Source organism: Ischnura elegans, chromosome X, assembly GCF_921293095.1.
Source record: "Ischnura elegans chromosome X, ioIscEleg1.1, whole genome shotgun sequence".
Taxonomy (NCBI): domain Eukaryota; kingdom Metazoa; phylum Arthropoda; class Insecta; order Odonata; family Coenagrionidae; genus Ischnura; species Ischnura elegans.
Genome location: NC_060259.1, coordinates 23,858,515 through 23,883,078, shown reverse-complemented (window position 1 = coordinate 23,883,078; position 24,564 = coordinate 23,858,515). Strand labels below are relative to the sequence as shown.

At 39.8% G+C, this 24,564-nt stretch overlaps 1 pseudogene; it reads left to right on the top strand.

The window, feature by feature from the left end:
• The window catches only part of LOC124171110, a 55,597-nt pseudogene that overhangs the window by 24,272 nt on the left and 6,761 nt on the right, over positions 1-24,564 (top strand).

Below are 24,564 nucleotides of genomic sequence, written 5' to 3'. Positions count from 1 at the left end.
TTTAAGGAATGAGTCATGGCTGCCGAAAACCATGCAGGAGACAACCCTGTGGAGAATGGAGAACCCGAGCATCCTTCACTACCAGCATACGCCGGGAAAGCATTCGATATTTTTTCAATTAAACTATGCTGAAGCCACATTTAAAAAAATTGAAATTGTCTGAGTACCTACTGTGAAGGACACAGCATCATCCCAATTGGAGTGTAGGGCATTCTTCCTCTCCTCAGGCTTGGGCAATATTGAAAATTCAATTTCGGAATATGATAACTTTTAATTGAATTCCTTATGATAATTGACATTGAAATTAAGCAATATCAGGTGATTGGGTAACCAACGTCATCTGTGGAGTCAAGAGTGGGAACTCAAACTTATTAATGACAGTGGTAAACTGGATACGCGACTTCTCAGAGATCGTAAACGACAAGTAGTTCTCGACGAAGTTGACTCTGATGTAGCAAAAGTTACATCAGGCGTTCCACAAGGAAGCGTAATCGGCCCCCTTTTGTTCATTATATGCATCAATGATCTCTGCTCCCGCATTAGCAGTAAAATACGTTTATTTGATGACGACGCTGTCATCTATCACGAAATTAGTGATCACTCTGACTACGAAATTCTATCATCGGACTTAAACAACGTTCATTTGTGGAGCCAAGAGTGGGGACTCGAACTTAATCTGAGCAAATGCACGACGGTACATGTTTTGCAGAGTTCGTCCCACTATAACCATGTTTAAGCTGTGGATGGTGTTAAAGAAAGGCAATAGACGAAGTGAAGTACCTGGGAGTTACGATAACCTCGAACCTCTCGTGGTGAACACATTTAAATGTTCGCATCATAGCCCTAAAGAGATTAGGATTCGTCAAATGTATTTAGGGAGGATTTTCGGATGAGAAAGTTAGAGAAAGGTGCTATATCGCGCTCGTCAGACTGCACCTTGAATATACAGCAAGCATATGGGATCCGGTACAGAAAGACTTAATCCGTGAACTTTATACAATGAAAGGGAAGCTGCACGATTCGTCAAAAATTGCTGCGGGCGTATAGACAGCGTTATTCAGATCGTAAGCGAATTAGGCTGGTAGCCGCTGAAGACTGCTAGTAGGAGGCTGCGCGCTAGGCATAGAATACTTGGACAATTGAAAATAGATATTTTTGAGAGCTACTCGGAGAACATAATATCAGAACCCCACCATATTTCCAGGTCACACAGAAGCGATAAATTAAGAGAGATATTCAGCCGAACGGATAGACTTGGGAATTCGTTTTTCTCCCAAACCATGAAGGACTTTAATAAATGCTAATCGAAATTTCTCATTTCCTTTTTATGTTTAAACGACTGGTGTCCTAACATCTCCAGCCACACGCCTTTTAGTCGGCTTGCGGGGTAGTTTGTAGATGTAATAACGTGAAAACCATATATCAGATCCCAGGTATATTTAAATGTCGCGATATTTTCTGATATTCCGATGTATCGCCCAAGGCAAGATATGGTGCCTATTCTGTGACAAAAAATATATCGACGAAAACGTTCGCTTTGTTCAAACTCCATTAGCAGAACATAACCACTCTATTCCTCATGGAAAACCCATAAAGTCGGCAGGGACAGAACACGCAACCTGGGTAAACGCAGTTGGCGTCCAGAAAACAAAAGCGACGCAAAGGTGAAAACATCAAACAACGGCGGATCCGCGAGACGTTGGAGAGAGGAAAATGTGAAAAATTAAATAGGGTCATTGGCATCAAAATCAGCTACAAATTGGGTTCTGCTCTGAAGGGGGAAAAAATGACATCACCTTTAGCACTTTCAGCCCCTCTTCCTCCATAAACAAATAGGAATACCGTCCCTTCTCGGAAATTTATCTGATTCCCAAAGAGGTAGTGACCAGCAACGACCTTGAAACGTCAGGCAATATATCGAGTAAGTACCTGGGAGACACATGAACATAGAGTTTAGATTACTTTATTATATATACTACTTCATTCATTCACACGACGCACAGTGGGCTGAAATCGAAAAAAGCTGGCCAAAAATCACATCTTCCATAGTTTTATAATTAGCTCGATGATATTTTTCCTACTAATCTTGTTTAGGCTATAAAACATGAATATAATGACATTTTCCCGAAAAATCGATCCGGGGAGTTTTTTTTTAGAATTCGGTGAGACAGAAAAAAAACAAAAATCGACTATTTGGACCGTTTTAGTAGAGAGGGAACATTTAATTGAATTTAATAGTTAGGAATAAAAAAATAAGAGCAGTAAATAAAAACATCGGGCAGTGTTCCCATCATTAGTCGTACCTGAGATTTATTACTTGGAAAACATACCTTTTTATCGTTCCGAGATATTCTTCACTAGTGGTAGTTCGGTCTCAACGCTGAAAGTTCACGATATAGGGAAAATAAGCCCTGGTTATTCGCTTCCGTATCACATGCACTGAGATCCTTTCGCACTCAAGAAGGCAAACTGACTAATTTTCTCGGTAAAATTGTGAAAGAGAATATTTTTCAACCAATTGGAAAGAAGCCTTTGTGGAAAGCCCCGTACGAGCTACTTCGTGAAAACGTTTGCGCGGATATCGAAGGGAAGCGATCCTCAACTGTCCAAAAACCCCTTCATAGACTGAGGCAATAAAGCAATAAGCGGCATTTCTACAAAGGGACAGTTATGAACTGAATACAGAACTTCTATATACTGCATACATTTAGCATGCCATACCATCCGGAGCTGCTGCACACTACGCGCGGGGCAAAACATCGATTTTTATTTTGCTTGATGCTAACGGTCATAGCTGATTTTTTTGGACGAACACTTTAAAACGTTTGATGTAATTCAACGTAAATGTCCCGAGGTAACTCGGTCATCCCTTTTTATAATCATGCATGATCACAAAATTTCGACGAAAAACACAGTCTTCCAATTTGTATCATATCAGCGGTAAATATCGAATGAAAGCGAAGAAATTAAGCTATATAATGTAGAATAAATGTGGCACTAGATAAATTATATCTTATCCACAATTCACTTGCTAAAAGATTCACTTTTCAACGTCCGTCGAGCACGGTATTCCCCGTTGACTACAGCAAGCTCCGAACTGTGCCGCACGTTCGAAAAATCGATCTTAATTTCGGCGTCGCAGGTGGTCGCAATTCTCCTTCTGGTATCATACTCTATATCGGTTGTGTTGTATATGTCTTTTAAAATCTCGAGGTAACTCGGTGAACTTATTTTTATAATCCAACACTCGTTCACTGCAAAAAAATGCAGCGAAAAAGTGAGCTCCTCTGCTAATTATTCCCTGGGGTCGCTCCTCTTGCAGATGTTTAATGTAATGAATGGGACTTGGGGAAAACCCAGAGCGCCCTATTATAAAAGGCATGCACTAGAGGGGGTAGTCCTTTGCACGAATTATGAGATGTTTCCTGTCTCTGTTTCCGTGGATAGACCGAAAGACCCTAGGCGAAACTCGCTTCAAAGTTTCCAAAAAATTTCCTAGCCCTCAAAATTTGCTTGCTTTCATGTACCAATGTATTGAAATAAAAACATCGCTGTTATAACGGATGAGTTTTCTCTGTTCAGGATTTTATCGAAGGAGTGCATACATTATGGTACGAATGGACAAAAGTCTCCTTTTCCGCCCGAGATGATTCCCTCCGAGCGCAAGGAGTTGGCAAGGCAAGGCGAGAAGCTCCGCTCAGTGGCGCCTAAATATTTTTTAAGAACTTGTAACCCCCTTCAAAATTAAGATAATTAAATGATTTTTTCACTAAAAATAATAACATCGTAGTTGTCTTCACATTTAACACACATTATATCACCTACGACGTAAGAAACGTCTTTTAGTGGCCGACTACTTTTTACCTCACACAAATCCAAATTTTCTTATCCTAAAGGGTGTTACATCGGTATGACTACTTTTTTCCTCAATTAATGTAAAATTGGTGAAAACCGTCAAAGTTATATTAGTGTGAAGAGCTTCGTGTAGAGGATTCAATTCAATATAATTAACAGTTTGACGACAATTGCGAGAAGAAAATTAAGTAAAAAAATACACGCATGTAACGTAAATTTATGGAATTTTTTTTATAGCCTTTGATATTATTATTATAGTATTCTACCGATTAAGGTAGGTTTCCATGGAGTACTAAAGAGGTGATCTGGGAGCCTCCCTTTCCTTCCAGCACTGCCTTCTTTAATTCACTGTAAGGCCTACTCTCTTTCAATCTATCTAAAAATCCTATTCTTTTCCTTCCCCTCCCTCGTTTCCCCAACATTCTACCCTCCAACACCATTTTCAACATCCCCTCACCGCTAAGCACTAACTCCATCCAAACCTTCTGTCTTCTGCGTATCTCATCTAAAAGCTTTCTCTCCTCGCCAACCATATCCAGAACTTCGTCGTTCCTTTTCCTCTTCGTCCATTTCACCCTCTCCATTCTTCTCCATACCCACATCTCGAACGCCTCCAATCTTCTCTCGTCTTCTTTCCTCAGAGTCCACGTTTCCGCACCGTAGAGAGCTACACTCCAAACCAAACTCTTCACTAACCTTTTCTTTAAACTCTTACACAACGATCCTCTCAGAAGCTCCTTCCTGCTCATGAACGCCTCCTTCGCTAATGCTATTCTCTTCCTGATGTCCTTACTACTGTATCCGTTTTCCTCTAACGTACTGCCTAAATAGTTGAATTGCTCAACCTGCTCAAGTTTTTCACCACCCACCTTTATCTTGAGTCCCACATTCCTCGCTCGTGATGCTTTACAAAAACGCATTACCTTAGTTTTCTTGTGATTAATCCTCATCCCATCCCAGCCTTTGATATAATTTTATGTAAAAAATATTGACGCCAATGAATGCAGCGTCTTATTCTACATTGGAATACAGTGTTGAACAGTTCATAGCGCAATATTAATTTTTATATTACTATTGACAACACCGCGCTCCCGGCCTTGTGGAGAATAGACTACATGGGAAACGAATGTCCATAACACCACACTTTCAACTGAATGTGAAACGCTCTGCCAATTCAATTTTTGCTTTCGAGGTAAACGGTAATAATACATCTACATCTAAATAATACACTGCTTCCCACCCCTACGGTGTATGTCAGTGGTGATCAATCACCAGCATGCAACATGATCCGAAAAACTGGCAGCGAATTCCAAATATATTTCCAAAGAGGGAGAAATAGCTGGATTCTCTCACTTTGCCGTCATGATTTGCTAGTATTCTTTTGACAAACCCCGATTCACGATTAGCTTCACATCTTACTTTCCGAATATGTTTATTCCACGGTAGATCATTATTGAGTCTAACATCCACATATTATACGGACTCTACAATTTCTTATTGGGTACTCTGAATGAAAAAGCTACGTTTTGAGGACTTATATTTTCTAGAAATTAATTACTACCATTTTTTTTAGATTTAACACTAACTTCCAGGAATCGCACCATACTTGGATAGTATCATGGTCGTTAGCTAGTTCATACTTATCTTTGCTGCATCGAATTTCTACTAAAAACTACAGCGGCTACAGATTGTTTAAACATTTTCGTAAATTTACTACGTCTTATGCGATCTAATAGTACTCCGATGCCATTATATGAATCTTGATTGCTTTTCGCGACGTATTGTTATATTTAAATTCTATAGACTCAGAGCTATTCTCTAGCTTGATTTCCAATTTGACACAATTGACAAATTGTGTCAAATTGGAAATGACATTGACACAATGAATAATTTTATGATGCGCGGAGGTACTTACTGCACTGATGTGTCTACATTTTTGACTTTCTCATACTACTAAAAAGCAGAATTTCCAATTAAATTTTCTTTAGAGTGATGTATCATTCATCGTTTTAGCATTCACACAAGTCGACATATGAATTTGCAAGAGAATAGCGTCACATCATTTTGATGCCAACATGGAAGAGACAGCGCCCGCGCACTGGTCGAATATCGGAAGAAGCCAGTCAAAATTACACAATTGCTGTATTTGAGATGAAAACTTGAGTCTTCGCAAGTAAAGTCATATATGATTTCACGTTACGAAAATGTTCCTACTATGACTTGGATTTCATCCTTCACTGAGATACAGAGCCTCACAGGTGAGCGTATTTCCGTAAAAATGCCCCTCTTTAGATCTCTCTGAAAATCTTCCAAATTAAGTAGATACGTCCAAAGTATCTTCTTCATCTTCCAAAATTATTGGTGGATTTGTACGGAATAAAAAGCTATATAACCTGTTAGCAACGTGCGTTTTCTTTAAATTTCAGTAATCATAAAGAATAACTTCGATAAACTCTAAAAATGCAGTTACAAAATGGCAGATACTGTTTTTCAGCAAAATTAAATATTAACTAAGAGTTTCAGATGGGGTTTCCAAAATTACGCTAATGAACTTAGATCAGAATTTAGATTTGAAGATTTCTCAAGTTGTATACGCAATGAGCTTTGAAATAATTTTGCGACACCGGAAATTAAATTGATTTTTTGATCAAGCGGTAGGGTTCGTCTCCGCGCGCCCGGAGCTGGATTAAACGCGACGCGGTAAGGTTATTGAAAGCGGATGGATTTTAAAGCTCAAAGTTTACCGGTATTAATCTGACCTTAATGCGCTCGATCCCAAATTCGTCTATGGTGAAGAAAACGGAGGGTTTTCCGCCGAGGTAAGTGCACGCCAAGAAGTAAATTTAGTTTTCTTTGGATGCGATCGGGGGCATGCTTTTATTAAATACGCATAAGCCACGAAAAAGTGAGTTCTTTTCCTGATAATTATCCACAAAATCTTCCCAGAGAGACACTGACTGACCTTTAATGCCCTCTTTAATCTCCCTAACCCCCAGGATTCAACTTCGAAAACGGTCGTTTTATGACTCCACGGAGGGGAGCCTTTGACAGTCTCCATTGGATATTTCCAGGGAAACTTCTCCTAGCCTTTTTAAAATGTGCATCATACTCTCAGTTCTACTCTGACTGTGGTGGAAGGAAGTTGTGTTTTCTTGTGTGCCCAGAATTTTCGAAAGTGGTTTGAAGTAGCCAGCGGAGACTTCAAGCGCTTGCTCCGTCACTAACCGGTTATCGTCAGCGGTAATATTTTATGGTTATACATCCAACCATTAAATCAGGCATGCTATGCGTTTTCTTTTTCAACATTTGCTCCGTCACGCCTGTTTTCAACCTTATTTATTCACGTGCTGTAAAAGATATTCATTATGCGCCTTTGTCGCTCAAAATAAAATGCATTCTTACTTGATTACACCTGTAGGTATACATAAATGATATTGAAATGTGGTTGGCAAACGAGCGCGTGTCTGAATGAGGATAGGATGAGTACTGCACGCTTACAGTGGAATTACTCCGTGCCACATTCTGTTGACGGCTTGCACGGTACTTCATAGACAAAGATTAACCTCCTTATAAAATACTATCAACATTTAATAGAGGTCCTCTAACTCAAATATAATGAAGAATATCCGTGTTAAGGCCGTTTTACATAATGCATGTAATTGCGCAGGTTAGAACTACATTTGTGTCTCATACGGCGTGGAATATCGCGATTGCACGAATGAAATTAGAACATGTGATATTTTGCCATCTCACGTCCACGCGTGTCTCCCATGCGGTCTAGGAATTCACCGCTTTATACAACGCAATTTTCACTGCGCCTCCGTATACGCCCTTGATAGAAGGAAGCCGCCAATGCAACATCCAGACATATTTTTCCCCTTTCATCTTGATTAACAGCACCTTACAAAGTGAATCATCATCATAGATTCATTTGAACTACATCTGAAAGACGTACGAACATTTATAGGGTTCTCCGTTAAGTGTTGGGCAAGGAACGCTTTTATAATCATTTCAATAACGAACACAATGCTAAACAGATAGAAAAGGACATTTCTGTGTGTTTCTCCTCACAATTTTCTCAGCGAATAGTTGGTCATGACGACAGTATGACTCGGTGGAAAAGTCGCGAATGCATGATAGAGCATCCTGTCTTTCATTTTTGTCTCCTCCGTGTTCGTGAGTGATAATTTATTTTTGCATATACTTCTTAACTAAAAAAATCACTGTCCTGAAGTTGCGTCGTTTCCCTCACTCAAATCACGTTACACCGCTAATCAGATCTGGCAATTAAGCGAATCACTCAGGGCTACGTCAGCTACGTCTCCAATGTTGCTTTTACCGAAATAGCGAAGCATATGGTGCCTAAAATCCTTTCAATATGTCCTTACTGTCGATTGATGAATGCTCTACACAAAGGAATGCATTTTTATATGATTTTAAAAATATCCACCTCACGGTATTGAGTGCGTTGAGATCCCTTTTCCCCAACATTTTGCCTTATGGTGTTTGTAATAACGAAGAGTAGCATTGAGCTTGTATGTATTTTTAAGATGAAATCATCGTACACATAAATGTCGGTTAAAACCCCAAATTATACGAGGGTTGCCCAGAAAATCTGCTGCAGGCAATCCCATCGTGTCGGAACACTCTGGATTGTTCGGGAGTTCATTACACGGCCGAGTCAGCGAGTTGTGTGACGAGTAGAATCATCGAGCATTGTCGGCCTTTTCTTGGTTAGTGAGTAGGGCAGAGTGTAGGGTTGATATGGGGATTGTAAATCATGGGATCAAGGGTTCCGTTTAAACAGATCGGATGCTACCATTGTGGACGCTGCAGTCACAGATGAAGATGTAGTCTGACGCGGCCTCTAGGGTGTTTGTCAGGGGGTGATCAGTAGGCCGGCCGTTATTTTTCAGAATTGCGAAAAGTTATGTTTTCCTGGTCTCAAAATGATCCAAATGGTGTTTATATTCACGTGTTAAAATTTGGTTACTTTAAAATAACGGCAACCCGTGCCCCAAGGGCCCTAAGTACTAAGGACCCTCAATTGAGTTTTTTGGGGCCGAAAAAGCGCTATTTCTATGTAAAATGTAAAAGTAAAGTTCTTTGGGGCCGATTTTCTGTTTGTTTTAACCTATCTCTAAGCGTTTAGGATATATCATCCGTTGTAATGCAATCCCCCCCCCCCCTAGGGCGCCTCCCCGCACCGCGGCACCGCTGAGGTATGTCCCGCACCACTTACTGGAGACTTCCCCTCAACCCCCTCCCCTTCCTCGGCAAAGACTTTGCTCCTGATGTCAAGATCTAGCTTCTGAAGAAATGTGCTTACCTTAGAAAGAATTTAATTGCCATAACAATACTTCCAATCCAAGAGATCAATTTATTTTCATTCTGTCCATGAATTTCGGTACATTAACCAAAATAAAATATATTTTTCATTGACATCCCATATTTGGCAATTAAAGTGCCTTTCCGCACGTAAGAGTTGCATTGCGATGAAAAGTCACACTTATTGTCAGTAATAAATTTAGAAAGCTCTCTTCCTTCAACGTGACTGCCTAAAAATCTTGAATTAGTTTCACTCCTCTCGCTGCACAATCGTTTCCCACTTAATGACCCCGAATAATTTTCGAATCGTTCTTGTATGTTCATCACATTCTCGCATGTTCACATCAAAGAATGCAATACATATTTACAATAGGTACATTAAATAGCTTTCTCGAATTAGTGGTGACCAAATTTGGTATTGATAGCTTAGTCATGTCTTTACGTTTATAGAATGCCTTCTTCGGTGGATCATATTTTCCTACACAAGACCACATACGGCGTATCACGTTTTTTTCACACCTAGCAATGGATCCGTCAAAGAATGACAGGCATACCAACTCCTCACTCATGTACCACAAGTGGTTTGAAAACCTCTTTTGTGCTGCTTTCGCTATGTCCAGGTTAACACTTTCCTAATTAACAAGTCTTTGTAGGAACTGCGGGTCACTGAGGGGAGCTAATGCAACAAAAGGAGCGGAGAACCACATCTTTTCATTTCTTCTTGAATATATTGAAATCTATTCAACCAATAACTGCATTTCGTTCTCCTCTTTATTTGCGTAAGAACTTTATTTCTTCAGCCCATGCACATTTCATCATCATTAGTCAACAATCCTAAGATTGGTTTGACGCAGCTCTCCATTTCTCTCTCCTATCCGCTAATCTCTTCATAGCTACATATTTATTCTCTTTTACATCCTTTTCAACCTGTCCGAAATAACTGATTCGGGGCCGTCCCTTGCCCTTTTTCCCTTCCACTTGTCCTTCAACGATTGTCTTCATCATACCATCGTGCCTCAAAATGTGGCCAACTAAGTTGTCCCTTCTTCTGCTTAATGTTTTTAGGAGGCTTCTCTTTTCTCCTACTCTCCTTAGCACTTCATGGTTACTCACACGGTCAATCCATTTTATCTTCATCATTCTTCGGTAGCACCACATTTCGAATGCTTCCACTCTTGACTTCTCTGCTGCTGTCAACGTCCAAGCCTCGCTTCCATAGAGAAACATACTCCATATGTAGCATCTGATGAATTGTTTCCTTACTTCTATGCTGGTATTTTCAGCTGTAAGAAGATTCTTCTTTTTGTAGAAAGCCCTCTTCGCCTGCGCTATTCTACTGTGTATTTCTTTCTTGCTCCGTCCATCGCTGGTAATTCGGCTTCCCAGGTAAGAGAACTCGTTCACCTCTTGAAGCTTATGCTTTCCTAGGTTGATGTTTGTTTTAGCCTCCTCTCTTTTGCTGCAAACTAATATCTTAGCATTCTTTTTGTTGATTTTCAGCTGATATCCGGCCATTGTCCTTTCCATTTGTCAACGTCTTCTGCAAATCCTTCTCTGTCTCGGCTATGACTGCTATGTCGTCAGCAAATCACAGCATACTAATTTTTTCTCCGTGGATATTGACACCCGAAGCTTTCTGCTTGATTTCGTTGATGGCTTTCTCTATGTAAACATTAAAAATTAAGGGGAAAGCGCACAACCTTGTCTCACCCCTTTTCTTATTCTCGCTTCTGCACCGTTTGGTCCACATTTGATCACAGCTACTTGGCTTTTATACAAACTATGAATAATTCTACGATCATTGTAGAGTACGCCGATTTCTTTCAAAATTCTAAGCATTGAATTCCATTCCACGTTATCAAAAGCCTTCTCTAAATCGACAAATGTTATGAAGGTTGGTTTGTTTTTCTCCATTCTCTTCTCTATGATCATCCTAAGAGCCAAAATTGCTTCCCTTGTGCCCCTGCTTTCCTAAATCCGAATTGGTCCTCATCCAGGAATTCTTCTGCTCTTCGTTCAATTCTCCTGTAAATGATTCTTGTCAGAATCTTCGACGCATGTGTCGTCAGGCTTATGGTCGTAAATTCTTCGCACTTCTCAGCTCTCTTCTTTTTGGGTATGGGAATGATGATGTTCTCCTCGAAGTCACTAGGTAAATCTCCTGTTGAGTACATATCGCAGATAGTTTTATACAGTTGAGTTAAGACCTTTTCTCCTGCATTTTTTATTAGCTCTGCCGGAATGTCATCTATTCCTGGGGCCTTATTCTTTCGCAGGTGTCTTACTGCAGCGTCAAATTCCGATCTTAAGATGCTTGCTCCAATGTCATCCTTTTCAACTTCATATAAACATAAAAAACTCGAGGATGGCTCAAGATTCCGAAAGATGACGTGCCATCTAGCAGGGCAGTTGTTCAATGTTGCGGTGACACTCAATTTGTGCAATCATATAGTGACTCAATATGTAAATGTCATATTCCAGTGGAAGTCTAGTGCTATCATGTCCCCTGTCCCCCCTATAAATGTTATTTTCAATATTATAGACTTAAATTCTATGCTATCAAATGCATTGTCCAAAGGTGTTACCAAAATTTATATCAGAGGTGCTGAACGATTTTGACCTTTAAGGCTCCCTCTCTAGGATTTTGCCTCGCGTCAAGTACACAAAACTGACACATGCATGGTAAAGGTTCTGTCCTCAAAGCCTCGTCCACCAATCACCCCTTTCCATCTTACACCATTCTTCGCATTCAGGGGCCTCAAAATTAGGTCAGAGACATGAATGAGGGAAAGGATGAAGGTGTCACCTAGCTGCCGTGTCAATGTCTGTTGAGTCATGAATTCACATAGGCAATTTGTCAAATAGCAGTCTTCTAAGGGCTTCATATGAACTCTGTTTCCCCTCCAGCTGCCTCAATTCCATGATGTTCAAGGGATTTCCAAGCCTTACTTAGACTTCACTTGCATAAAGAGTAATTTGGCAATTTATTCTAATGATTTCCAATGTTTCAAATCTACGTCACTTTCTAAGTTGTGTAATTGCAAAGTTAGCTCAAATTTAGAAAAAAATTGAAGATGGATATGACTTGCAGAAAAGTTGATTATATGAAAATGAACTTAAATTTTATGTCAATTGTTCTTGAGAAATTTTGCTGCAAAGAAGTTTCCCTATATCGATGCATGTAAATTTCATGGGGACTTACTTATATTAAAAGCTCATAGTTGTGAAATTTAGTTTTTAACAGATTCATTATATTGTGCTTCTACTGTTTTTTTGTAATATTTGGTTTAATTCTTTGCCTTAGTTAAGTTATTTAAATACTTATTTTAGCATTGATTGTGATGTGATTACAACCCTATAATTCTATTGATGTTGTTTCTAATTTTCATTTTGTAGTTAAGCACAACTGGGAAAAAATGGCTGGTGAAGTGAAGAAGCACATCATGTCACTCAATTTTGGTTATCGTAGTGATCTCGTGTTGAAAAAAATTAAATATTATAATGCCTATGCTACATTCCTGGATAAACATAAATTAAAGGTAAGCTAAATGTGATGTAATTATGTCCTCAAGTCTGGGAATTCCAGACGTTTTTGAAAGTCTTAAAATTCCTGAAACTTTATTGTTAGAAATCCTCTTTCCTCAGTTTAACACAGCCTTGAAATGTGCAATGGGAATGCATTGCTGAAATGTTGTGTATGAAGGCCCATTTTATTCATAGCATGTCATTGTGCTGGTTAGCACTGAAAAAAATTGGTTGAAATTGCAAGAATGTGAGCTTGGAATTATAGCAGGTGCTATTTTGCCATCTCTCATCCATGTTTTCTCATAAGTGTTTTAGCAATTCACTGGTTTACACTGCTCAATTCTGATGGCACCTTTGTACGTATGTCAGATTGCACAATGACCTGCCTCATGTAAAACGGCCGTAACCCTTTCAGTGGCAGCCTGAAGAATGTCAGGGCTTTTTTTGGTGAATAGGGTAGTTTCCTTCATCAAAGAAAATGAAAGGTATTGATTGTGATTTGTTACCCACCATTAGTGTATTCATAATATACAAATTATTTGGTTTTAGAAATCCCAGTTTAGACGAATGGCAATGGTCAATTTTAACTGCATTTGAAAAAGGCCAGATTGGTGCTCATGCGATGCGACTTCCCGTTATGTCTCAGGGACCTAGTTTCTATACGAGCAGATAGGAGTTTTACATCGGCTGAGATTGCCAATGGATGCATGAGGCACAGAGCTCAGGGAAACATGTCTTAATAATCACCTATTAAAACTGCCTATGGTCGGAAAGTTTCCTTCGTTTGATAAGTTATTAATAATCCTTATTTAAGCCAAGTGCTACCTGCTAGCTGGATACTCTGCTACCTGCTAGCAGCCTGCATCGCAGCGGCACACATATACTGGCCCCAAGGTCACCTCACACAGCGGAAGCGGGAACCAGAATGATGTCACACGGGCTTTTCCCTGCATTCATACTTAGCTGTCGTGTTTTCATGCTCTTGAAAATTTTCACTTTTCATTTGATCACGAAAAATAGATATCTCATTTAAAAATCTAAAAGTGTGAAGTGCTTACTCCAGGAGTAATAATATTTCAATTTAGGCAATAAAAAATATTAGGAAATCACCCTATTTGTAGGTTTGTGCTTAAAAATTTACATGAAACCTAATATGCATTTTAAGAAACTATTTTTTTTATTTTTCCCAAAACTTATGGGTATGTTAAAGCATGATAGATAATAAAAATAGTTACCAAAGCTACATGAAACACAAAAAATGAAAGGCGTGAGTATAAAAGAACTTGGCCGATGGATCGGCCTGCTGGCACTAGGCCTCGGGTACGATACGAGCGGCGAGCGGCGGGCGGCGAGCGGCAAGCGGCGTGAGCGGCGCCGCTCTGATATCGGACCTCATTTAGTTGCGTGTAAATCTATTGAGGGTGGGTACGATATGTTTGAGCGGCGAGCGACAGTGAGCGGCGCCGCCCAGTGCAACCTTGTCTCACACCTCGGCCAATGCTTTCCCACCCAGTTTTTCCGTCCGCTACCCTCACTTGTGCAGTCTGAGCCATATAAAGTTTACGAATCAGTCACCTATCCCTCCAATCTACACCTATTCTCTTGAGAATGTTCATTAACTTTATCCAGTTCACCCTATCAAATGGTCCTCTCGACGAGGAACCTCATTATTGCTATTGCATCACGAGTTGACTTCCCTTTTCTGAAACCAAACTGATCTTCGCCCAAATACTCGTTTGCCCTCGCCTCCTCAGTACCAATTTCGCTGCATACGATATTGGGCTAATAGTCCTATAATCTCTGCATCCCACAGGTTTCGTCTTTTTCAGTAGCAGAATTATAACCGTCTTCACGAAATCCTCCGGCCAACATCCCTCCTCATAGATCCTCCGTACTAGTTCGAAAAAAATTCTTACTCTCCTTCCCTAGATTCTTCAGATGCTCACTCACGATATATTGTCCATGCCCACTGCTTTCCTGGCCATCATATCACGAAGGGCTCTCTTGATTTCCGCATCGAAGATACCCGGCCAAAGATTATCCTCCTCCACTGCACTTTCCTCATCAAAAATCAATTTCTCCGGCCAGTTCCTTACTTCATACAGATCCTCCACGTATTCCCTCCATCTACTCTGTACCTCTTCGCGGTCGGTTAGCATCCTTCCATCTTTAGCTTTAATTTTGGATACGGCTTATCCTCTTTTGCTGTACTCTTATCCTCCTTTACTTCTCCATCCTTCTGAAACTTTTCCATTTTCTCACACTGTCTTTTCCACCAAGCCTCCCTTGCCCTCTTAGTTTCACGTCGTAATCGATTATTTAGTTCCATATACATTCTTTTGCCCTACTCTGTGTCCACATTCTTCCACTTCCTTCTCTCCTCCATCTCTTTTACCACTGCGTCCGTAACCCAAGGCTTCTTTATCCTTTTGCTGTCTATGTAGCCAATTGACTTCTCCGCCGCTTTGACTATTCCCGTTTTAATATTATTCCACCCTTCCTCTACAGTCTGTGTATACTTCTAATCTTCCGGGTACTATTGCCCACTGGTTCCTGATATTCCTTCCTCATAGTCCCCTTCAGTGCTTCTACATTCCAAATCCTCGCCTTCCAAACTTTAATTAGTCTTTTGAATCTTATGTTGCATTTCATGAGCGCTAGGTTGTGGTCTGAATCCGCGGCAGGGAAGCTGCGGGAGTTTTTCACACCATTCCTATACCTCTGTCTTACCATGACATAGTCAATCCCCCTACATCCCCTGGACTTTTCTATTTGTACCTTTGCCCTTTATGATGAGTGCTGTTTACGGGGAAGTTAGAAATGAACGAATAAATAAATGGCGGAAGGAACCTATGTAAAATTCAAAAATAAATAATAAACTTGTAGAACCTCTGGTTATCCAATATCCTATTGAGTACACGGGGAAGAACGTGTGGTAAATGTGTAACAGATATGAGTAATCTATAAGTCAAAGTAGAACTGAGGGTATGATACGCATTTTAAAGAAGCTAGAAGTTCTCGTGGAAATACCCAGTTAAGACGTTCAAAGGGTCCACTCCGCGGTGTCATAAAACGACCGTTTTCGCAGTAGAATCCTGGGGGTCAGGGATCGGAGAGTAAAGAAGGTATGAGTCTCAGCTGGTGTCTTTCTGGTAGGTATTTTTGTCAAAGTCCCAGGAAAACAACTCACTTTTTCGAGGTTTGAACACTTTCAATAGAAGCATGGTCTTCGATCGTATCCAAAGAAAACGAAATGAACTTCAATGATACGTGCACTTACCTCGGCTGAAAAACCTCCACTGTATTCACCATAGACCATTTGAGAATCGGTATATTGAAGCAAAACATAAAAACGGTGAATGCTGAGCATTAAAACCCATACAGTTTCAATAACCTTACCGCGTCGCGGCTAATCCAACTCCCGACGTGCAGAGACGAACCTTGCCGCGCGATCGAAAAATCAATGTAATTTCCGGCGTCGCAAACTTATTTCACAGATAACTGCAAATCACCTCAAGAAATCTTCAAAGAATACTCTCATATAAATTACTCCGCGTGACTTTGCCGTAAACCCATTTTAAACTCTACCTAAATATAAAACTTTGTCGAAAAACAGTATCCGCCTTTTTTGTAACTGCACGGCAAGAATTAATCCATAATATTCTTATTTCCATTTATTTATTTATTTCCATCGCCCCGAAAACAGCTCACAAGGCCTTTTACATCGGAGGGTATAACATGAAACAACAACTATCACAGGATTTTTTAGATTACGGAAAATTAAAGAAAAGATACCATGCCAACAGATTATGTGGTTTTTTATTCCGCAAGAAAACACCGATAATTTCACAATCTACTTACTTTAGAAGATTTTCAGAGAAAATTGAAGACGGGCGATTTTATGGAAATTTTCTCACGTTTGAGCATCTCTATCTCAGTAAAGGGAGGAATCTTTGTCAAATAAAGTATAGATCCATAAATTTCAATCATTTTTGAGTATGCCTGCGAAGTTTCAAGTTTATAACTATATAATAAGTCAAATTGTAATTTTGCCCGGCTTTTTTCGATTTCCGCCCACTGTAGAGCGGTTAGAAAATTGCCGCTCGTATTGTAGCCACTACTGCCGCTCACGTGCCGTTCAGGTTGCCGCTTGCCGCTCGCCGCCCGCCGCTCGTATCGTAACCGAGGCCAAGGCCTCTGGTACGATATGAGCGGCGAGCGGCAACCTGAGCGGCACGTGAGCGGCAGAGGTGGCTACAATACGAGTGGCACCGCTCATGTTTCTCACCTTTTCTAACTTCAGTCTTCCTTTGTTTGGCCGTATTCTCACTACTTTGATGTTTCTCCGCTTACATTTTCAACTACACTGAAGGATGAATCTACTGAGCGGCAGTGGAAAAGAAATCGGTCTGGACTTGGAACCATGAGCGGCACTGGGCGGCGCCGCTCACAGTCTCTCTCCGCTCAAACATATCGTACCCACCTTCAATGGATTTACACGCAACTAAATGAGGCCCGATATCAGAGCGGCGCCGCTTGCCGCTCACCACCCGCCGCTCGTATCGTACCCGAGGCCTAAGGGTTAATCCACAGTTACTAATTTGACTCATTGCTAATCCATAATCTTAACCATTGGAATTCTGGTTCCATAAAAGGTGTTGGTACTGGTCAGAATGGGTCAGAGAAGAGTCTGGTAATATTGTCAATGGCATCTGGGAAATTTTTTAATGGTATGCAATTCTTTGGGTCTTTGGCCTGGAAAAGGTGGGGCTTTAAAAATTCCTAATCGGTTTTACGAAATTTGGGGTTCCTTCTTGGACTCTACGATGTAAGTTAAGCTATTGGTTTTGTGTGTTTATTGTAAAAGCTTTTTGTTTCAAAGTATGAAAGTAAGCTAATGTATACAGTGTTCTATTGTCAATACGAGCAATGTTATTACGAAGCAATTCGTTGATCCCAACGAAAAGCCCTATCCAATCTATAGTAAAACAACCATTATTAATCACCTCAGTCCCGGTCCTGGCAGTTACTTAATGAACTTGATTACGGAGTTCCACGAATAAGCATCGGTGGATATGCAATATGCGAAGTTTTAATAGTTCGGCTCCGGAAGCGTCGCACACCCAGCTAGATCAATTCTTCACAGTCGTGAGTTAGCGCACATTGTCATGCAGTGTTGCATTCTGCAGGATAACTGTACTCCTCAATTCCTTGCATACAGTTCGGCCGGCGAGAGTTGCCCGATGACAGCACCATAGGAGGGGCGGAAAACCCTGCGCCAGCACAGTTTGCAGCCAATAGATGTCCCCCAAATGTACCTCACACCCTCGCCATTTGATTTGCAAATGCACGAATATTTACCAACTTTTTGAGTCACTTATTCTAAGAGGTAAATTTCGTGAGACAGGGCCAAATTTTTATTTTGTTAATCAGAGTTTTTATAAAGCAGGAGTTCTTTCATTGGGGGTGTTTAGCAATGTACTCATATAGGAATTTAGTGGGACTAATTGCATTTGTTCGTTCATCAGAGTTCTTCTCTTTGTGGAAGTTTGCAAGGCAGAGGTTTTACTGTTTAAAATATCAATGGGCTCCATACCATGGATAGCTGCCATGTCACTCATTTTTGTCTATCATGACAATCCCCTGTGTGCGTTGTAATACATATGTCTTCAAGTCACCCGCGTGATCTTTGGATTGTAAAAGTTGCCATTAGACCATTTCTCTATGTTTATCCATTCACATCGAGTCCTGTGCTTTTTCAGTTTCATTGTCAAACATACACAAATTATATTAATTATATTATTTGACCTGATTTATGGTATTGGTGATGCATATCCTTTATTTTTTTATTTTTAGCTTGTTGGTAGGGACAATAAAGTAGAGGAAATAACTGCAGATAATATCTTGATTGCTGTTGGAGGCAGACCCAATTACCCGGACATTCCTGGAGCCAAAGAGTATGGTATAACATCTGATGATATATTTTACCCACGCCATAGTCCTGGGAAAACTCTAGTTGTTGGGGCATCGTATGTTGTGCTGGAGTGTGCGGGTTTTCTCGCTGGTTTTGGTTTCGATGTCACTGTAATGGTAAGCTGAATATCTTGTTTTATTGCATGTCCTTTACAATTTGTTTTCTATTCCTAAACTTCTATATTCACAAAGTGACTTGAGGGTTTTCCATGAAATTAGGTCCTTCATTGTTGAAGTAAGGCTAATACCTCAAGAATAACTGACTAGTTTTCCAATGACTAGTGAAAATTTTCACGGCAGAGAAATTGCTTTCTTAAATGGAGCCCAAATGCAGACTTATTAATATTAATTAAGGAGGTTTTATGATTTTAGATGTCCATCACATGAGGTATTTCTTCATGCATTATGTAAGGTAGGGACTGAGGCTATTACTTCATTTTATTGAGATTTTTGTGAAATTTTACCTTAGAGGTTTTTTTATGCAAGGGTTTTACTGTAAAAATAAGGTGATTTAAATCAATATCTGCCATTACTACCATATACTCCATAGTACAAGACAGTGTTTTAATTCAGGGAAACTCCTTCAAAGTCTGGGGTTCTCTTTCACGTCTGGTCTCGCTGAGTGCAGGTTTTCTAACTTTCGAGCCAGACTACAGAATCTATTGTCATGACGTATAATAATAATATGACATAATAAATGACACATTCCTTAAGTTATATTTATATTTGTCACTTACACTCTGCATATTTCCACTTCTGGCCAAAAACAATTTAAGCACTTTGAATAAATACAAATGCCTTAGCGGCAACAAATTTAGGGCCACAAACAAAAGAAATGAGTGCTCGTAGTAATTTTTAGACAGTATTACCGTAATTATTTTTTTTGCAAAACGAGTGCACACTCAAATGTGCTCATGTATGCACTGCCCCAGCAGATTATACCATAAGAAAGTTTGGAATGAACAAGAGCATGATAAATGGTTTTTTTTAACTTGAAGAGGACATTAGTTTCGTAGGTAATAAAATTTGGACAAGGTACTTCTAAGGCATTTGTTTACAGTAAGTAAGTGTTTATCCCAGCGTAGATTACTATCCAGAATTACTCCCAAGTATTTCATATCATTCACTCTATCAATGACTGGACAGTTACAGACACAATTGAAACAATTTGTATAGTGAAATATAAGTTTACCATTAAAAATACTTGTATTACATATGTCATAGCACAAAAACTTCGTCTTTTCACTTAACTCTAACCCATTGAAATATGGTGGGGGAGCTCATAAGTCTCCCTTTTTTCTGGTCAGCCAGGATGGGAGGGTGGGCGCAGCTCTTTTCTGATCGATCCTGGTTCCCTTTGGCCAATTACCTATGAACACAGGTAGTCCATGCAACGAGTGTGGGCTAGGTTCCATTGGCATAAGTGAAAGCTTACACATGAGTGCGGACCATCCATACATAGAGGAGTCATCTGCTTGGCTCCTACAAGCAGCTGATCATTTGTGTGTCCAAGCTGTAGTGACATGTTTGTGCGTGCACTTGAATGGGGTGGCTGATGCAGGCCAAGCAAATTCATCAGTAGAATAAGTGTGAACTTGGAGATAACTGTGAGTGCTTTTCACCATTTATTGAAGTGGAGAGAAGGGCCAACGTATGTGATGTCTTGCATTTTAAATACCAATACCATGATCGTTAGGTAAAGAGGTAGGTGAGATCACGTTATAAATAAGGAACCTTGTTTGATGGGTATTTTTATTCCAATTTTTCATTTCCTGGTGCACAGCAATTACTTAAATTGTGCATGTCTGTATGATGCTCTTCTGCCGTGGCAGGCTGAACACAATTGGTTGGATGTGGATGGTTTTTGTCTGAGCCAATGTGAAAAGTGGTGATCACTCCCCATATGTGTAGTGGAGAATGTCCACGTCCATGTGAAATGGGCTCAAGCCAATACAGTGGAACCCTGATCTATCGTACCCGCATTCATCGTTCACCATTCCTGGTCCCAAATAAAGTTTCATACGGACAATGTAATTTTTTCCTGCATCCATTGTTCCCCGAAGTATTGTTGTCCCGCATTGATGGTTTGAAGATTGCGGTCCCGAAGTATAATTTTCCTGCATCCATCATTTGACGAAAATGAGATGAAATGTATATACAGTGAGTCATTTATGGCTAATAACGGCAGGCACATAGTTTGAATTTTCCCCAGGAGATGTAACTAGCATAGGGAGAAGCTCAGTAACATTAGCGTATATCCCAAAATTCACTATCCCCTTCCATTCAGCACTTGCCTCCCCCCTCTGACGCTTTCGGGTCATTCCATGTCAGTTCATCCAGGCATGACACCCACCGACTTGGATTTTGATGAAACTTGCCAATTTTCATCTTCCATGCAGGAATGAAACAGTGTAAAATATTTCTTGGCTATCTATAATAGTTTTTTTTCCACAACCATTTGAAGTTTGGGTGAAACTGCAGTTTTTCAATGAATGCGGTCTCCAGAGGCACTTGTACCTCCAGAGGGCAATAATTTGTCTCAGCCATAGTTTTCATCCGATTCTTATGAAATTTTGCAGGTTTACTATAGAAGTCATGAGGATGCCAAAAACTAATTGAAAAATATCCTAAGGAATATTGGAAATTCTCTAAACTCATGTGTTTCATAAGATTTTAGAAAATTTTGCGTCAAAAACATGGTTCTATAAAACATCAAATTTTGACCTGAGGCAATATCTGAATCAAGCTAAATTAATTTTTCTGATATTCCTTAAGGTATGACCCACCACCTGTAAAAATAAAATTCATGGCTTTTTGCTTGCTTTGTCGTTAAAAAAAATTTATGCAAAAAAAAAATCCCTTTTCACGACTCTGGCAGTCAGTGTTCAGTCCTCCTTCAAGTGTGATGAAATGCTTGTGTTAACTGTTTTCTATATCTAAGCAAATATTTACAACATGAATCTAGTAAATAATACGTTAAAAAAATTAATATATTTTTTATGTGCAGGTTGTTTTTCTCCCGATAAGAAAAATATATTTTTGAAATAGAATATTTTAAGGAATTCATAGCACTTACCCATCATTGCTGGGGAAAACTTGATTGTTGCTGTATAAAACACATCAAAATACAGGATGCATGTCAATACAAGTTAACTTTCTCCATTTTGTATTGACAAAAAACTTCACGATTGTGTTTTACGTCATTAATACTATTCTACTTTGAACAAAAAGGTTTTCAAAGTACTGGATAAAGATTTCCTTCCAGAGCATGATTCAGAAGTTCTTGATAAAGCGAGTGATATGAATGTGCTAGTTGGGTTACTAAAAGAAAAACTGGTGACGGAAGGCAGTCAGGGAGAGATAATTCGGCTATTAACACTAGCTCCGACTTCATGGAGTAGGAAAAAAGTAGCCACCGAAATTAATGTTAGTGAATATACAATTTGGCATGCTAGGGAATTCTAGGAATGAAAGGCATCATAGCTATACCAGATCCAAGGAGGGGCAAAAACATAGAACAAACTGCAGTGGACTTAGTTCAGTCATTTTACCAAAATAACGAGTATTCATGCCTTATGCCAGGAATGAAAGATAAGGTGAGTGTGTCCAGAAATGTCCACAAGCAAAAGAGGTTACTTCTAAGTAACCTAAATGTCATGCCTGGATGAACTGACATGGAATGACCCTTTCCTCTTCTCCAAAATCGAACAAAACGTCTTAGCTCATGCAGGGATTGTATTTCGAATACTTAAGCTTTGGAAGAAAATATAAAGTTACACGAGAAAAATAGAAACGTGTTTCTTGCCTCTCCCATTCTCGCCCACTGAACTTTTTCAGCCTACTTGCTTCCAAGTTCCCAGTTTCAGACGGTCGGGTTTATTAAAGACAGGTTTCATTTTTATTAGTTTTATTTTTATTCTTCTTTGGACCATGGCTCTCCCGAAGAAACAAGGGAGATCTTAAAAAGATGGACGGAAAATAATTGAAGATGAAGAAAAGAATCCGGGCTAGAAGGACGTGAATATTCCAGAAAGTCTTGGGTTGTCCTATAGCACATGACGGCATGGGTAAGGGTAGAGCAAGCTACCTGGTGAAAACAAGAAGTGGGATGAAGCGAGGATAAGGTGGGCATGCCGCTGACGATTAACGGAACATTGTGCATGCTCTATACATTGCCTTAATTATATCATAAGTACATATATTTATTAGAAAGTAACATTTCAAATATGTATTGGACTATTTTTGGCCTTTGTGATCCATCTCAAAACCAATCACTGTGGCGGCGAAAGTGGTTGTTTTAGGCATAACATGCACATTGCTCTTGTAAAAACGTGTACTTGGAATGGCATTTGATGGATTAGTATTTTTACATCAGACAGAAATCCATAATAGCAGTGCAAATGCCGAATGGAGTGCAAACATTTTTTAGCTTGGTGGTGTGTTCCTTTAGGATATTTAAAAGAGATATTAGTTGAATCAACAATATGACCTAAGTGTTTCAATGAAGTACAAATATTCCTGTAATCAGCTAAAATCTTGTTTGAATTCCTTCATGAATATCACAATTACTCCCCGAAAACCTGCGTGTGACATAAGCAACCTAGCCAAACATTCCTGCATTGATTGTTTTCCCGCATTCATTGTTTTTTTCGTCCACCCTTCTGAAAAACGATAGATTGAGGTTCCACTGTACCATGTGCTCCAGGTATTTAACACCATGTAGTGCAATGGAATTTTTCTCTGAGTTCTGCAAATGCAGCATCAAGATCAGCTTGCTTCCCTTGCTATCTTTGGAAGCAATGACTCCACTCAGTCAGTAATGCACCCCCTCATATTCCATCAGTATCCTTTGGAATTCCTTTTGCTTAAATTTCTGGAAGATGTCCCATACTCCAGGTCACTCAGGACATATTTGTCCATTTCCCCATACTGTGTGCAAACCATATTTTACCATGTAATGTATGGATAAATTCAGAAATCTGGGGTGGTAATGGTGTATTTTCTATTAGAATATATTGAGGGAATATATTTTAATTGAAGATATATTTCATGAGAAGGTACTGATTTCCTATCTATTTTTTAGATAATTGGGTTGTCAATACCAGGGTAAATTGGCATATCCTTTCTCCCATTTATCGTGAAAGGGGTAGAAATAGATTTATCTTTACTCAAAAATTTCCACCTCATATTTGCCCATGTTTATAACCCTTTCACTGCTGTTCAATCTCCGAAAACCTACTCTTCACATGCGGCGAAAATGTTAAAATGCGTTTCGTGGGCCCATGGAGCAGGTACTTCCAGGATGGGTGTGGTACACCCTCCGAAGGGTCGCTAATCCGCAGCCCTATCCTTGACGATCTCACCCACGCAGGACCGTCTCTTCGACCCTACCTCCCGAAAAGGGACCACTCTGACTGCAATTTGAAAATCAATCACTCAATACGATCATCAAAAACTTATTGTTTTCATCGCACTCCTGCCAATCATGCAATCAAGTACGTCTTTGAACTGTGTTTCTACGATGAAAAATAACGATTTTGTTAACTTTCTAGAAACGTGGCTGCGGACAACCGGAAAAATGGCCATTTTAGCAAAGTTAACAAAACCGTTTTTTTTTCATCGCAGAAACACGGTTCAAAGACGTACTTGATTGCATGATTGGCAGGAGTGCGATGAAAACAATAAGTTTTTGATGATCGTATTGAGTGATTGAATTTCAAATTGCAGTCAGAGCGGTCACTTTTCAGGAGGTAGGCTGCCTGCTCGTAGGGTCGAGGAGACAGTCCTGCGTGGGTGAGCTGGTCGAGGATAGGGTCGTGGATTAGCGACCCTTCGAAGTGCTTCAGCGAAAGTGCTGACCGCATGGCAGGTAGGAAGAAAAAG